Source organism: Octopus sinensis, unplaced genomic scaffold, assembly GCF_006345805.1.
Source record: "Octopus sinensis unplaced genomic scaffold, ASM634580v1 Contig14083, whole genome shotgun sequence".
NCBI classification, from domain to species: domain Eukaryota; kingdom Metazoa; phylum Mollusca; class Cephalopoda; order Octopoda; family Octopodidae; genus Octopus; species Octopus sinensis.
Window position 1 is genome coordinate 41431 of NW_021833102.1, and position 16728 is coordinate 58158.

At 38.3% G+C, this 16728-nt stretch overlaps 1 long non-coding RNA gene across 1 annotated transcript; it reads right to left on the reverse strand.

Annotated features, from left to right (window-relative positions):
* Positions 1-670: 670 nt before the first annotated feature.
* Positions 671-10543, reverse strand: LOC118761491. The gene is made up of 3 exons (XR_004997422.1): positions 10188-10543; positions 2623-2652; positions 671-1254 (listed from the first exon to the last, which is right to left on the reverse strand). It is a non-coding gene; the product is annotated as an uncharacterized LOC118761491 (long non-coding RNA).
* Between the last annotated feature and the right edge of the window lie 6185 nt (positions 10544-16728).

The following is a 16728-nucleotide window of genomic DNA, read 5'->3' on the forward strand; positions in this document are numbered from 1 at the left end:
TTATCAGATTATTGTAGATGAGCAACAACTCAAGAAACCTGTCAAAATTCTATGTTCTTACAATGAATTAATTGCAAGTATTTAAGTATGTAGACAACATAATTTCATGTTTTATATGCATCAATACATGTGTAAAAATAAGTCTCATATCTACGTTCATTTTTCCATCCTAGCATGAGTTTGAAAAATATAAGATTTAATAGTTGGGTAACATTGTCGTAGCTAATGCTAATTTTCTACTAAAGGTTTTCTTTTTTCTTTCAAAGTGCAGTTCTAACAAATGATACATTTGTACACAAACATGACAAAAGTAAATAGATACCCATTAACACATTGTTTTTATGGTTATTATAACTTGAAGAGGTTTATATTTTTTTTATTATTGACATTTATATGTTTCAGGTTCTATGTAACTGTTTAATCATGCCATGTACAAAAGAAGCCTTAAAAATGTCCAATTTACAAAGAGGCCATATGCTGCGCCTATTTCAAGGCTGACTTAGCCTAAAACCACAAAAAACATTGTGATTCCACTTTCTACAGTAAATAGAGTAATATTTCAATTCACTAAACAGGAAAGTAGTCCATATCACCTTACCCAGGTAGACTAAGGCCCTCTGACAGAACACTTTGCTTTCTTAAGAGAAGTGTTAAGATAATCCTCATTGCAAGGCCTCCAATATAGCAGAATAAGTTGATGTCAGTCCCAGAATAGCTGTCAGTTATCTCTGCAAAATTGGCTATTATGGCAGAGCAGCAAGAAAGAAGACACTGCTTCGACCAGCCAATATCAAATGGAGAAAAGATTGGACAAGTGAAACGGTAGAGAGGTCACTAGCACTTTGGGACACTGTCAAATTCTCTGATGAATCCAGATTTGCTGTATTTTCTGACACTGGTTGAATGTGGGTCTGGAGAATCAGTCACCAATATTTTCACGTGAATATATTGCAGCCAACAATGAAACATGTGATGGTCTGGAGAGCAGTTTGGAGCAATAGTCAATCAGAAATGGTGGAATGTGAGGGATACATAAACTCATATGTGTCCATATTATAGAAAAATCTTCTTCCTATAACCTCCAGGGGTAAAATGATTAAATAACACTATTTATGGAAGATAGGGCTTTCTTGCACAACTAAAAGACCCAGGATTGGTTGGAAGAGAATGGCATTAAAAAGCTTCCATAGCTAAGCCAATCACCAGATATGAACCCTACTGAACACCTCTGAGGCATGATGGATGGGATACTTCCTAAAAAGAAAAAGAAAGCATCCTTAAAGCCAGATCTTTTGATATTACTGCAAGAAACTTGGCAAGAAAATCATGAAGAGAATATTCATCAGATCAGTAGCATGCCTGCTAGGGTCCTTGCATTCAAAAATGCAAGGAGCCTGTCTACTAAATATTAGATATTCACATTATTATTAATAAATAATTTAAATAAATTTTAACAATTATAAGGATGTCTATTTAATTCTGTCATGTCTATGTAGTTTTTGAAGCAAAACACAATGGAAACATTAATATTAAGACCTTTTCAAAAATCTCTCTCAAGCTTTTCATGCACACTAAGATTTTATTGACATTCATTCAAATTCACTCATTCCAACATGAAACAATTTTTTCCATCAAAAACTTTGTGATGTTTTCACTTTCTCTAATTTGATCTAGATCCTCTAAGTGTCTCTAATGCATTCATGCCTTAATTTCGATTTGTTGCCTAGATTTTTCCTCAGGGCCAACTCACCAAACAGAAATTAATGAGAGACCTAACTGCCTTTCATCTTGATCACATAAATACTCCCACATATTTGGTGCTCAAATACAGCATGCTCCACACTAGGAGATTGACAGTTACCCAGTATATGCAAAAATCGAACACATTTGCAGTACTAAACAAGCCATTACTATTGCATTTTCTGGCTTCAAGTATGAAGATTTTATAAGCAGAAAGAACACTGCACAGAAGCTTTTTTCATGAAAGATAAAATATTAGTCTTTTTTTTCTCTTCAGAGGAACACATGGTTGGAGGGTAGACACTTACTAAGGTAACAAATCTCTTGTTTGACAATGGCAATCTCACTGACATCAAGGTAATCAGTAAATCCAGAGAGTTCATAATCTTAGATGCCAATATTTCACAAACATTCAATGGTCTGTACTCTCTTGCAGTAGCAAGATGACACATAGGCCCAGGCTGCAATACTGTGGGACACCTTCACTATCCATTCCACATCCCTTCTTGACATTACTCTAAATTATTTTGATTTTTCAATGAGTATTTTGCACTTTTTGTCAACAGTACCTATAACATGCATCACATAATTGATATGGTGTATACACACACATGCAATAAGCATCATATAGTTCCCATCAACCACTTTCACTAAAAATGCATTTGTTGGTCCCTACCTATAGTCGAAGACTCTTGCCCAAAATGACACACAGTAGAACTAGACCCTAAACCATGGTATTGGGAAACAAACATATTTTACATTTGCAAACATATATGTCTTATGAAAATTGTTCAATATACACAGAGAAACAGTTGTTCAATTTACAAACAGCTATGGTTAACTAACAAAAAACTTAATTTAACAAAAAAATTATGTATTTACATACAGGTGAAGCTTCTTGCTTGGTAAAATCTACATGTATAAAGAAAAGTCTACATGTATAAACTGTTGTGGTGAGAGTCATTGGCACCCCTATGGGATTGGAAGAATGGACTAGCAAAACTCTTATAAAAAAATTAGCATATTGGTTGAGACAAAGAGAGTCATTGGGAGTTCATGGAAGTTGTTGACATTGTTCAGAGTTTCTATTTATTAGAAGTATTGTGTTTAGTAGAGTAATCTGAAGTGGGTTGTGTGAAGACAGTTGTGTCTATCCCCGCTTCGTGAAATTTGCATATCCAACATATAGAAAGATATAAAATAAACAAAAGTTCGCATGTAAACCAATAAGTGTAATCATTCATTTTTTAACCCTGAAAGTAAAAATGAAAAACATCCTAATAGTAGCGAAAGGAAAATTTTGGCTTTAATATCAGTTCAATACTCTTTATTTGAAGTGACAAGCAGCCAAGAATTTGGCAAATGGAAACTTTTACATGTCTCATGTTACATGCATATATATGCATGCTTGCACCCAGTTTCTGTGCACATCTATAGACTGTTAACTTTTTTTTTCCTTTGCATGCAACTCTTTTGGTGTTTTTTATGTGCCACCGACACAGGTGCCAGACGAGGCTGGCAGACGGCCACGCTCGGATGGTGTTTGTTACGTGCCCTCAGCACGGAGGCCAGTCGATGCGGTACTGGCTACGGTCACGTTCGGATGGTTTTCTTATGTGCCACCGGCACTGGTACCACAAGGATACAAATTCCATTGATGTTCATCTATTTTGATTTGGTTTGATTTGATTTGATTTTCACTTGCCTCAACAGGTCTTCACAAGTGTCACAAGAAGGAAGGTATGCACAGGTGGACTGACTATGTCCCAGGTAGGGGCCACGGGTTATGGCTTCACTAGTCTTGCCGGGTCTTCTCACGCACAGCATACTTCCATAGGTCTCGGTCTCTAGTCATTTCCATGGTGAGACCTAACGTCCGAAGGTCGTGCTTCACCACCTCGTCCCAGGTTTTCCTGGGTCTACCTCTTCCACGGGTTCCCTCAACTGCTAGGGATTGGCATCCCTATACCTATATATATATATATATATATATTCATGTATATGTAGGCACAAGACCTCACGAAACATGTGTGTGTATATATATATATATTTATATATATAGCCTTGAAATCAAAATCGATGACTGGCATCCGTGCTAGTGGAGCGCTAAGAGTACCATATGAGCATCATCGTTGCCAGAGCAACAAGCTAGCATTCGTGCTGGTGGCACATAAAAGACACCGTTCGGCGTGATCATTACCTGCGTTCCCTTACTAGCACTTGTGCTGGTGGCATGTGAACAAAACATTCGAGCGAGGTCATTGCCAGTGCCGCTGGCACATAAAAAGCACCATTTGAGCATAGCCGTTGTCGGTACTAACTGACTGGCCTTCATGCTGGTGGCACATAAAACCACCCACGGGCATCCAACTGCAGAAACTCTGCCAGATCAGACTGGAATCTGGTTTGCCAGACCTCAGTCAAATCATCCAGCCCATGCCAGCATGGAAAGCAGACATTAAACAATGATGATATTTATATCTAGCCAAAGATATATATATATATATATATTATGCGTGTGTTTGTGTGTGTAAATATATATATATATATACATAGCAACATCATCGTTTAACGTCCGTTTTCCATGCTAGCACAGCTTGGACAGTCCGACTGGGGTCTATGAAGCCAGGAATCTGCAACAGGCTCCAGTCTGATCTGGCAGTGTTTCTACAGCACGATGCCCTTCCTAACGCCAACCACTTCGTGAGTGTAGTGGGTGCTTTTTATGGTCCAGGGCAAGCTGGCAGCGGCCACAATTGGTTAGTGCTTTTTACGTGTCACTGGCACAGAAGCCAGTCAGGGTGGTGCTGGCATCAGCCACATTCGGATGGTGCTTTTTACATGCCATATCTTTATATATATATAAAACTGAGAATGTGTGTCTGTCTGTCTGTCTGTCTGTGTGTTTCCCTAAAACTTGAGAACTACACAACCAATTTCATTCAAATTTTACACATGCCTTACTTAGGGTCCATGTAGTTTCATAGGCAAAAAAGAATGTTCGACTTCTTGCCTAGAGCGATCCCTTAGCAATATCATATCTTCTCCACTATTTCAGTATTACGTGTTAAAAGTGAAACAAAAACATTTCTCTATTTTATGTCAGATACTTTCACTTTAACAATAAAAATAATAATAACAATTGAATTATATGTAGTAAGTAATAATTAAAATCAAACTAAAGTATCATATAATCGTAACATAACAAAAGTAAAAATAGTAATTGGTATCAAATTGCATCAATGACTTGAACTGGAATAAGTGGTTTCACATGAATGGGAATAAATTAAAAATAAAATTAGCGTGCAGAAATGGAATAGTCCAGATGGATAATAAAAAATTAAATTAAAGAAAAGACTATTGTCTATAAAGTATACAATGTAGAGAAAAAAGATTTGAACACAAGGAGGAAAGCACGTTCGAAAAGTGTCTTGGTGCAACTATGAAAAATATCTAATCAGAGGCAGTAAATTCGCCACAATAAAAGCAAGGTTCGAGTCAACGGAGTGTGCAAGGGAGTACCTGATTCGAACTTGCAAAGTGGAAATATTTTGTTTTTACTTTTATATCTGGGACGTAGGACGTCCCGGAAAAAATTTTTTAATTTACTCTCCCACCCCAGAAGTAGAGGTAGGCTGGATTGTAGCCACACTTCTATACAAGAGGGAGGACAAGATACAATTGATCGAATTTACAAGAGACGGGCTAACAATTCCAGTCTGTTATATATTTTGAGTATTGTTATCACTAGCAATATCAAGATATAACTTTGTATTTTGTATTTTATGTGTAGATGTATATATATAGATGTACATGTAATATGTACACATATATACATGCACAAGCACTATGACCCGGCAACGACGGGTCTTTAATGCTAGTATATATATATTTATGTGTTTTTAAATATATATATAATATGTGTTTGTATATATATATATATATTTGCTGTCAACTTCAGTCGGAAAATGAATTCCAGCTAAGCAATTTTTTAACTTAATTGAGCCTGTATCTACCGGAAATATTTCTATGCAATTGATGATCTTTAGTTTCCCATGTTTTATCTCTATTTATGTTATGACATTTTCACTGTTACTCTGTTTATTTCAGCCTCGCCTCGTGTTATATATTATGTATAATTCATTAGTTCTTCTCAAATATATTGTTGTTTCTCAGGGAGAAAAACTAGAAATAGTTGATAGCTTCCGTTACCTAGGTGACCAAGTCAGTAGTGGGGGCGGGTGTGCTGAAAGTGTAACTGGTAGAGTAAGAATAGCCTGGGCAAAGTTAGAGAGCTTTTACCTCTGCTGGTGACAAAAGGCCTCTCGCTCAGAGTAAAAGGCAGACTGTATCATGCATGTGTACGAACAGCCAGGCTACATGGCAGTGAAACATGGGCCGTGACAGCTGAGAATATGCGTAAGCTCGCAAGAAATGAAGCCAGTATGCTCCAATGGATGTGTAATGTCAGTGTTCATACTCGACAGAGTGTAAGTACCTTGAGAGAAAAGTTGGACCTAAGAAGCATCAGTTGTGGTGTGCAAGAGAGACATTTGCGCTGGTATGATCATGTGACAAGAATGGATGAAGATAGTTGGGTGAAAAAGTGCCACACCCAAGCAGTTGAGGGAACCCATGGAAGAGGTAGACCCAGGGAAACCTGGGACGAGGTGGTGAAGCACGACCTTCGAACTTTAGGTTTCACCGAGACCTATGGAAGTATGATGTGCGTGAGAAGACCCGGCAGGACTAGTGAGACCATAACCCATGGCCTCTACCTGGGATGTAGCCGGTCCACTTATGCAAACCTTTCCTTCTTGGGACACAAAACTCTACTTGTGAAGACCTGTTGAGGCAATTGAGAATCAGAATCAAAATCAAAATCGATCAACATCAATGGAAATTGTAGCTGTGATACCAGTATCGGTGGCATGTAAGAGAACCATCCGAACTGCTCCGACTGGCCTTCGTGCCGGTGGCATGTAAAAAGCACCATCCGATCGTGGCTGTTGCCAGCTTCCCCTGGCCTCCATGCTGGTGGCACGTAAAAAGCACCATCCAATCGTGGCCGTTTGCCAGCTTCCCCTGGCCTCCATGCCGGTGGCACGTAAAAAGCACCATCCGATCGTGGCCGTTTGCCAGCCTCGTCTGGCACCTGTGCTGGTGGTACGTAAAAAGCACCCACTACACTCACGGAGTGGTTGGCGTTCAAAAATTGCCAGATCAGACTGGGCCTGGTGCAGCCTTCTGGCTTCCCAGTTGAATCGTCCAACCCTTGCTAGCATGGAAAGCGGACGCTAAACGATGATGATTTATCTGTAAAATCTTATTTAGCCTTAAGATATATCTTAAAAGATTTCAGTAACAAGCATAATCACAATGTCTAATCAATAAACTTTCAATATATAGACTCCATTTTTAATTTTTCTAACATTTATTCTTTTTTCTTTGGGGAGAGTCAGGTGAGACTGGTTGACTTTTTGTTTCCAGTGAATGTTAGACATATTTATTTTCATCATTGATAATAACAAATACAGAAAAAAAATAATGATAGCTAACAAACAAAAATGTCTGAAAAACATCTCCAATAATGATTCTACGTACAACTGTCTTCTATTAAAATAAAAGAGTAATTCCTAGAAGCCTTGACAGTTTCTTGCTTATAAAATATTTGTGGATGTGTAGATATATTTGCATGTGTGTGTGTAGACAGACAGACAGATAGATAGATAAATGAACAGATAGACAGATTGGTTGATATGAGCGTGTGTACATGTACTGGAAATTCGAAATATAAGTTAAATACTAAAAATAAATGTTTCCAGCCATTTATGAAGTGTTATTATCACAGAATTAACTCTGGTTTTCAAAACTTAAAAATTAAGTCCATTCCCAACTATTTTCAATTATTATTTTCCATCATTATATTATTACATTCATAAAGACAGATATTTAACATGTTCAAACATTCTTAGCCTAGCCTTTCTCCACAAGCATATTTTACCATTCTTCATAGAATAACTTTTTTTGCTTCCTATGAAAGGATTAGAGTTTTCAAATTAAATTATAACTATTTCCTAAATTTTTTTGTTTACATACAATTTTTCTATGTGGCGGAAGTTGTTCTCTCTGCATTTTTAGTGTTTATTGCTCCCGAGCATCTGCCACATACAAAAACTATCTTCCCCGTTAGCCTTCCTTTGATATTACTGCACCTCTTATGTGTCCATAGTTTACACTGGGTACATCTTATAGAGCTTCTACCTACGCCTCTACTTCAGATCGAGCAGAGCCATCTACCTGAAGGGATTTGTGGTTTGCGTGCCTTCCTACTTATTAGGACTTTGATTTTAGCTAGGTTGATTTTAAGGCCCTTCGATTCTAATCCTTGTTTACACACTTGAAACTTCTCCTCCAGTTCTAATAGTGACTCAGCAATTAGAGCAAGGTCATCAGCAAAGAGGAGCTCCCAGGGGCATCCTGTCTTGAATTCCTCCGTTATTGCCTGCAGGACTATGATAGATAGGTAGGGGCTGAGGAGTGAACCTTGGTGGACCCCTACCTCTACCCTGAATTCTTCAGTGTACTCGTTGCCAACTCTCACCTTACTTACAGTGTCCCTGTACATGGCTCGCACAGCTCTCACTAACCATTCATCTATCCCTAGTTTCCTCATTGACCACCAGATAAGGGATCGAGGGACCCTGTCAAAGGCTTTCTCCATGTCAACGAAAGCCAGGTACAGGGGCTTATCTTTGGCTAGGTATTTCTCCTGCAGCTTTCTTACCAGAAATATGGCATCAGTGGTGCTTTTTCCTGGCACAAAACCAAACTGCATCTCATCCAAGCTGACACTCTCCCTAATCAGTTGGGCTATGACCCTCTCCGTAACCTTCATTACCTGATCCAACAGCTTGATACCTCTGTAATTATTTATATCTAAAGCGTCACCTTTACCTTTGTAGCAGTTGATTATTATGCTGCTACACCAGTCATTGGGTATGACTCCTTCGTGTATCAACTGGTTAACTATACGGGTGACCAGGCTATAACCAACACTGCCAGATATTTTGAGCATCTCTGCAGTAATTCCTGATGGGCCTGAGGCTTTTCCTGTCTTCATACTTCTAAATTACCTTATCTACCAAGGTACTGTCAACTCGGATAGCTGGTCCCTCAGTTGGGTCGACATTCGGCAGACTCTCTTTCTCTCATTCATTGTCTTTATTCAGCAACCTTTCATAGTGGCGTCTCCAAACCTCTCTCTTTGCAGCCACATTTAGCGCAAGTGAACCATTATCCATACGAACACATTTCTCTCCTACCACATCACGATTCTCTCTCACACACTGTCTTGCAACACGAAATACCTCAAGCCTTTTGTCCTCACGGCGCAGAACATTGGCAAATTTTTTCTTATCTGCTTCTCCTCTGGCTAAATAAACCTGCCTCCTAGCTTCCCTTCTGGCAGTCTGACACACTTCACCCATATAGTTAATCAGGATGTATAGAAAGGTATTATACCCAATGACTGGCATAGCAGCATTGAAGTCAACTGTTATAGGAAGACAGACGTTAAATGATGTTGATATATTTTTTAGTAGACATAACTGACTTCTACACGTCCTTCATGGATGATTCTATGATCCACAAAAACAGATGAATTATATCCAAAATGCTAATGTTGCTGCTACCAAAAGGTATTGAGGACTTGATGCTTTTTGTTTCAGTAGAGTTGCCCTTCCAACTATAATCATCCTTATTTCTTTTAAATCTCTGAATTATCACCATTATCCCATTGCATGACATTTTGAGTCTATTGGGTACCTGGAAAATGAATAAAACCAGTCGTGTGTATGTGTATATATATGAGTGGCTGTGTGGTAAGTAGCTTGCTTACGAACCTTCCGGATTCTATCCCACTGCATGGTACCTTGTGAGTGGATTTGGTAGACGGAAACTGAAGAAGACCGTCGTTATATATATATATATATATATATATATATATATGTGAGTGTGTGTATGTATATGTTTGCCCCCCCCAACACCGCTTGGCAACCGATGCTGTGTTTACGGCAAAAGAGACCGATAGAATAAGTACTAGGCTTACAAAGAATAAGTCCTGGGGTCGATTTGCTCGACCAAAGTCGGTGATCCAGCAAAAAAGAGAGAAAAACACGTTTTCACTCTCTAAATAACGATTTCTTTCATAAACAACTAAGTTGATTTGTTATTGGGCTCCTTGTATGGATCTGAGAGTAATTTGACTGCTATTTCTAGCCACCCCACGTTAGCCTTGTTAATCATGTGAACGTCTAAACGTGTGTGTGTGTGTGTGTGTGAAGGTAGGTGGTAGAAAAGGGTCTCTTGTTTAAGAATCAATATATTTATCCCAATACATCATAATTGACACAAAACTTAAGACAAAAATATTAATAAATTCTTACTTTTTCGGAAATTCTTCTGTTGACTTCATTCACAATTCCTGTTTGTTTACAATCGTTACTCATTAAAATCCTTTTAAGTAATATGTATTCATACAAGCTCAAACTTACAAACAATATTCAGTGAATAAACAAGGCAAATATTTTCAGATTGAAGACAGAAAAGTCCAGAAATTGAATTCAGATTTTTTACAAACTCGCCGCCATTAATATTGAAACGACAATCCCACAATGCTTTGCGAAAAGTCAGAAACTCATTTGCAGCCGCTGTAGTTCCGTATTTGCTTCTTCTGACTTCATCTATTGCTGTCAAATTATTTATCTGTTAGAATCTGCTTCTCTCTCTCTCTCTTTATATATATATATATATATATATATATATATATATATATATATATATACTCATCCCTCACTCTATCAATTTTTTTCTAGAGTTACGAAGCATCACTAGGGGTGATTTTTCCCAAAGTCAAACGAAAAATCTCAAAATGTAATTCATTTACCTTCGTATATCGAGTGTAGAAAGTAACTTTCAATGAAATTTTTTTCCAGAAACCAAATATTTAACACAAATTGCTTTAAAACAATCGAACGAGTCCATCGTCTTTCCATTATCTTTAACTTAAACATGGAGTTTAAGGTTTAAACTCTTGATTCCGATTTCAACGTCATGTTAGTTTCGTATTCGTATCAGACGAAATAACTGAGTTCAGATTTATTAAGAGAAGGTTAAAAACAGCAAAAAATATTTAAAAGTGTTTTTATTCAACGATATATATATATAAATATATATATATACATATATATATATATATGCATACATATATATATGTATACATATATATATATGTATACATATATATATGTATACATATATATGTATACATACATGCATATATATATATATATATATATATATTATAAAATGAGATAGGGGTTGAAAATTCAACCACCATGGGATAATATATATCCAATATACTGCTAGATAGGTACCCAACAAAATTAATACATAGATGTTAAAAATTGTCAAACAATCAGTTCATCTTTTGCATTATATGGGTAAAGGTAATAATATTACCGTAAATTAATACTACAAAATTAGAGAATGGAGAAATATACTTAAATCAGTAAAACATCAACTATCCGATGATACTCAATCCATACTTTAATACACCATTACATATGAGTAAAGGCAATACATAAAATGAAATGAGATATACAGTAATAGTAACAAGATAAAGAGATATAATTAAAAAATTTCAAATATAATATGCAAATAAATCAAAACTGACAGCTGTTTCGGCAGTGAGGACAGTCATACCTCATTTAACCTATAAGCCATAAAGGCAGGTATAAATGAGGCATTAACAAGGATGCCCCACGGCCTCTTCAGAGAATTAAATTAAATTTGTTATAATAGTGAAAAATATTATATAATCATATACATATAAATATAAAAATATAAAAATGTAAAATATAAAAACTTATACATCATAAAGCTACACTTATATAATATAATACACATTTGTACAAAAAAGGAAGGTAAACAGAACAAAATAAAACAAAATATATAATAGTGTATATATTAATATCAATAAGTACCGATATTATACATATTTGGCTAATAGTTTTTTTTATATATATAAAAAAAAGGCTAACATATATGGAGATGAAAAATAATAATTAAATCCGTGGTACAGTTCATAAGATTCTAAAGCTATAAAAGTTAATAAAAATTACTATTAATAATAATAATAATAATAATAATAATAATAATATAATAATAATAATAAAATATAATAAAAATAGATACAGTTAAGTTAGCACCAAGTCCATCCTTACAAGATCGAAATAACTATGAGTTAAGAAATGCTGACCACTAGGTAAAGAAAAAATATTTTTTTCTTTACCTAGTGGTCAGCATTTCTTAACTCATAGTTATTTCGATCTTGTAAGGATGGACTTGGTGCTAACTTAACTGTATCTATTTTTTATTATATTTTATTATTATTATTATTATTATTATTATTATTATTATTATTATTATTATTATTAATAGTAATTTTTATTAACTTTTATAGCTTTAGAATCTTATGAACTGTACCACGGATTTAATTATTATTTTTCATCTCCATATATGTTAGCCTTTTTTTTATATATATAAAAAAAACTATTAGCCAAATATGTATAATATCGGTACTTATTGATATTAATATATACACTATTTTATATTTTGTTTTATTTTGTTCTGTTTACCTTCCTTTTTTGTACAAATGTGTATTATATTATATAAGTGTAGCTTTATGATGTATAAGTTTTTATATTTTACATTTTTATATTTTTATATTTATATGTATATGATTATATAATATTTTTCACTATTATAACAAATTAATTTAATTCTCTGAAGAGGCCGTGGGGCATCCTTGTTAATGCCTCATTTATACCTGCCTTTATGGCTTATAGGTTAAATGAGGTATGACTGTCCTCACTGCCGAAACAGCTGTCAGTTTTGATTTATTTGCATATTATATTTGAAAATTTTTTACTTATATCTCTTTATCTTTTTACTATTACTGTATATCTCATTTCATTTTATATATTGCCTTTACTCATATGTAATGGTGTATTAAAGTATGGATTGAGTATCATCGGATAGTTGATGTTTTACTGATTTAAGTATATTTCTCCATTCTCTAATTTTGTAGTATATATATATATATATATATATGTATACATATATATATATATATCATCATCATCGTTTAACGTCCGTTCTCCATGCTAGCATGGGTTGGACGGTTCGACCGGGGATCTGGGAAGCCAGAAGGCTGCACCGGGCTCCAGTCTTATCTGGCAATGTTTCTACAGCTGGATGCCCTTCCTAACGCCAACCACTCCGTGAGTGTAGTGGGTGCTTTTTACGTGCCACCTGCACAGGTGCCAGGCGAGGCTGGCAACGGCCACGGTCGGATTGGTGTATTTTATGTGCCACCGGCACGGAAGCCAGTCGATGCGGTGCTGGCATCGGCCACGAGTCGGATAGTGCTTTTACGTACCACCAGACCAGGGATCCTGGCTGGGTCAATTCGATTTCGATTTCGCTTGCCCCAACATGTCTTCGCAAGCAAAGGGGGTTGGCATGGGTGCCTGTCGTACGGTCGAATTGATGTATTTTACGTGCCACCGGCACGGAAGCCAGTGGAGGCGGCGCTGGCATCGGCCACGAGTCTGATATTGCTTTTTACGTACCACCAGACCAGGGATCCTGGCTGGTTCAATTCGATTTCGATTTCGCTTGCCCCAACATGTCTTCGCAAGCAAAGGGGGTTGGCATGGGTGCCTGTCGTACGGTCGGATTGGTGTATTTTATGTGCCACCGGCACGGAAGCCAGTCGATGCGGTGCTGGCATCGGCCACGAGTCTGATATTGCTTTTTACGTACCACCAGACCAGGGATCCTGGCTGGTTCAATTCGATTTCGATTTCGCTTGCCTCAACATGTCTTCGCAAGCAAAGGGGGTTGGCATGGGTGCCTGTCGTACGGTCGGATTGGTGTATTTTATGTGCCACCGTCACGGAAGCCAGTGGAGGTGGCGCTGGCATCGGCCACGAGTCAGATAGTGCTTTTACGTACCACCAGACCAGGGATCCTGGCTGGTTCAATTCGATTTCGATTTCGCTTGCCCCAACATGTCTTCGCAAGCAAAGGGGGTTGGCATGGGTGCCTGTCGTACGGTCGGATTGATGTATTTTACGTGCCACTGGCACGGAAGCCAGTGGAGGCAGCGCTGGCATCGGCCACGAGTCTGATATTGCTTTTTACGTACCACCAGACCAGGGATCCTGGCTGGTTCAATTCGATTTCGATTTCGCTTGCCCCAACATTTCTTCGCAAGCAAGGGGGGTTGGCATGGGTTCCTGTTGTCGGATGAGGTTCTATATCGACTTCGCTTGCCTCAACAGGTCTTTGTGTCCAAGGGAGGAAAGGCATTCATAAGTGGGCTGGGCTCACTTGTCCTGCCTGGTCTTCTCACGTACAGCATATTTCCAAAGGTCTTGGTCGCTGGTCATTTCCTCTGTGAGGCCTAAAGTTCGAAGGTCGTGCTTCACTACCTCGTCCCAGGTTTTCCTGGGTCTACCTCTTCCACGGGTTCCCTCAACTGCTAGGGATTGGCACTTTCTCACACACCTATCTTCATCCATTCTCGCCACATGACCATACCAGCGCAATCGTCTCTCTTGCACACCACAACTGATGCTTCTTAGGTACAACATTTCTCTCAAGGTACTAACGCTCTGTCGAGTATGTACACTGACATTACACATCCATCGGAGCATACTGGCTTCATTCCTCGCGAGCTTACGCATGTCCTCAGCAGTCACGGCCCATGTTTCACTGCCATGTAGCATGGCTGTTCGTACACATGCATGATACAGTCTGCCTTTTATTCTTTGCGAGAGGCCTTTAGTCACCAGCAGAGGTAAGAGCTCCCTAAACTTTGCCCAGGCTATTCTTATTCTAGCAGTTACACTTTCAGCGCACCCACCCCCACTACTGACTTGGTCACCTAGATAATGGAAGCTATCAACTACTTCTAGTTTTTCCCCCTCGAAAGTCACGGAAGTTGTTTTCTGCAGATTTTCGGAGGTTAATGCTCCCGAGCATCTGCCACATACAAAAACTATCTTCCCAGTTAGCCTACCTTTGACATTGCTGCACCTCTTATGTGTCCATAGCTTACACTGGGTACATCTTATAGAGCTTCTACCTACGCCTCTACTACAGATCGAGCAGAGCCATCTACCTGAAGGGATTTGTGGTTTGCGTGCCTTCCTACTTATTAGGACTTTGGTTTTAGCTAGGTTGACTCTAAGGCCCCTCAATTCTAAACCCACCTTCCAAACCTGGAACTTCTCCTCCAGTTCTGATAGTGACTCAGCAATTAGAGCAAGGTCGTCAGCGTAGAGGAGCTCCCAGGGACAACCTGTCTTGAATTCCTCCGTTATTGCCTGGAGGACTATGTTAAATAGGAGGGGGCTGAGTACTGAACCCTGGTGGACCCCAACCTCTACATTGAATTCTTCTGTGTACGTATACATATATATATCATCGTCATCATCATCATCGTCGTTTAACGTCCGTTCTCCATGCTAGCATGGGTTGGACTGTTCGACCGGGGTTCTGGGAAGCCAGAAGGCTGCACCAGGCTCCAGTCTAATTTGGCAATGTTTCTACAGCTGGATGCCCTTCCTAACGCCAACCACTCCGTGAGTGTAGTGGGTGCTTTTTACGTGCCACCTGCACAGGTGCCAGGCGGGGCTGGCAACGGCCACGGTCAGATTGGTGTATTTTATGTGCCACCGGCACGGAAGCCAGTCGAGGCGGTGCTGGCATCGGCCACATATATATATATATATATATATATATATTATATATATATATATATATATATATTATATATATATATATATATATTATATATATATATGTATATATATATATGTATATATATATATATATATATATATATGGCTGTCCGCTAACTCATTTTATCGATCTCGTTTGGTGGTCCGCTAATTCATTTTACCGATCTCGTTTGGTGGTCCGCTATATCATTTTAGCGATCTCGTTTGGCGGTCCGCTAGGTCATTTTATCCGTCTCGATTGTCGGTCCGCTAAGTCATTTTATCGATCTCGTTTGGCTGTCCGCTAACTCATTTCATCGATCTCTTTTGGCGGTCCGCTAGTTCATTTTGTCGATCTCGTTTAGCGGTCCGCTAAGGTCATTTTATAGATCTCGTTTGGTGGTGCACTAGGTCATTTTATCGATCTCGTTTAGTGGTCCGCTAAGTCAATTTTATCGATCTCGTTTGGTGGTCCGCTAAGTCATTTAATCGATCTCGTTCCGTCATCTGCTAAGTTATTTTATCGATCTCGTTTGGCGGCCCGCTAGTTCATTTTATCCGTCTCGATTGGCGGTCCGCTCAGTCATTTTATCGATCTCGTTTGGCGGTCCATTAAATCATTTTATCGATCTCGTTTGGTGGTCCGCTAAGTCATATTTTGATCTCGTTTAGCGGTCCGCTAATTCATTTTATCGATCTCGTTTGGCGATCCACTCGGTCATTTTATCGATCTCGTTTTGCGGTCCACTAAGTCATTTTATCGATTTCGTCTGGTGGTCCGCTAATTCATTTTATCGATCTCGTTTGGTGCCCCGCTAATTCATTTTATCGATCTCTTTTGGCGGTCTGCTAGTTCATTTTGTTGATCTCGTTTAGCGGTCCGCTAAATCATTTTATCGATCTCGTTTGGCGGTCCCCTAGATCATTTTATCCGTCTCGATTGGCGGTCCGCTAAGTCATTTTATCGATCTCGTTTGGCGGTCCACTAGGTCATTTTATCGATCTCGTTTGGCGGTTCGCTCAGTCATTTTGTCGCTCACGTTTAGCGGTCCGCTAATGTCATTTTATCGATCTCGTTTATTGGTCCGCTAATTCATTTTATCGATCTCTTTTGGCGGTCTGCTAGTTCATTTTG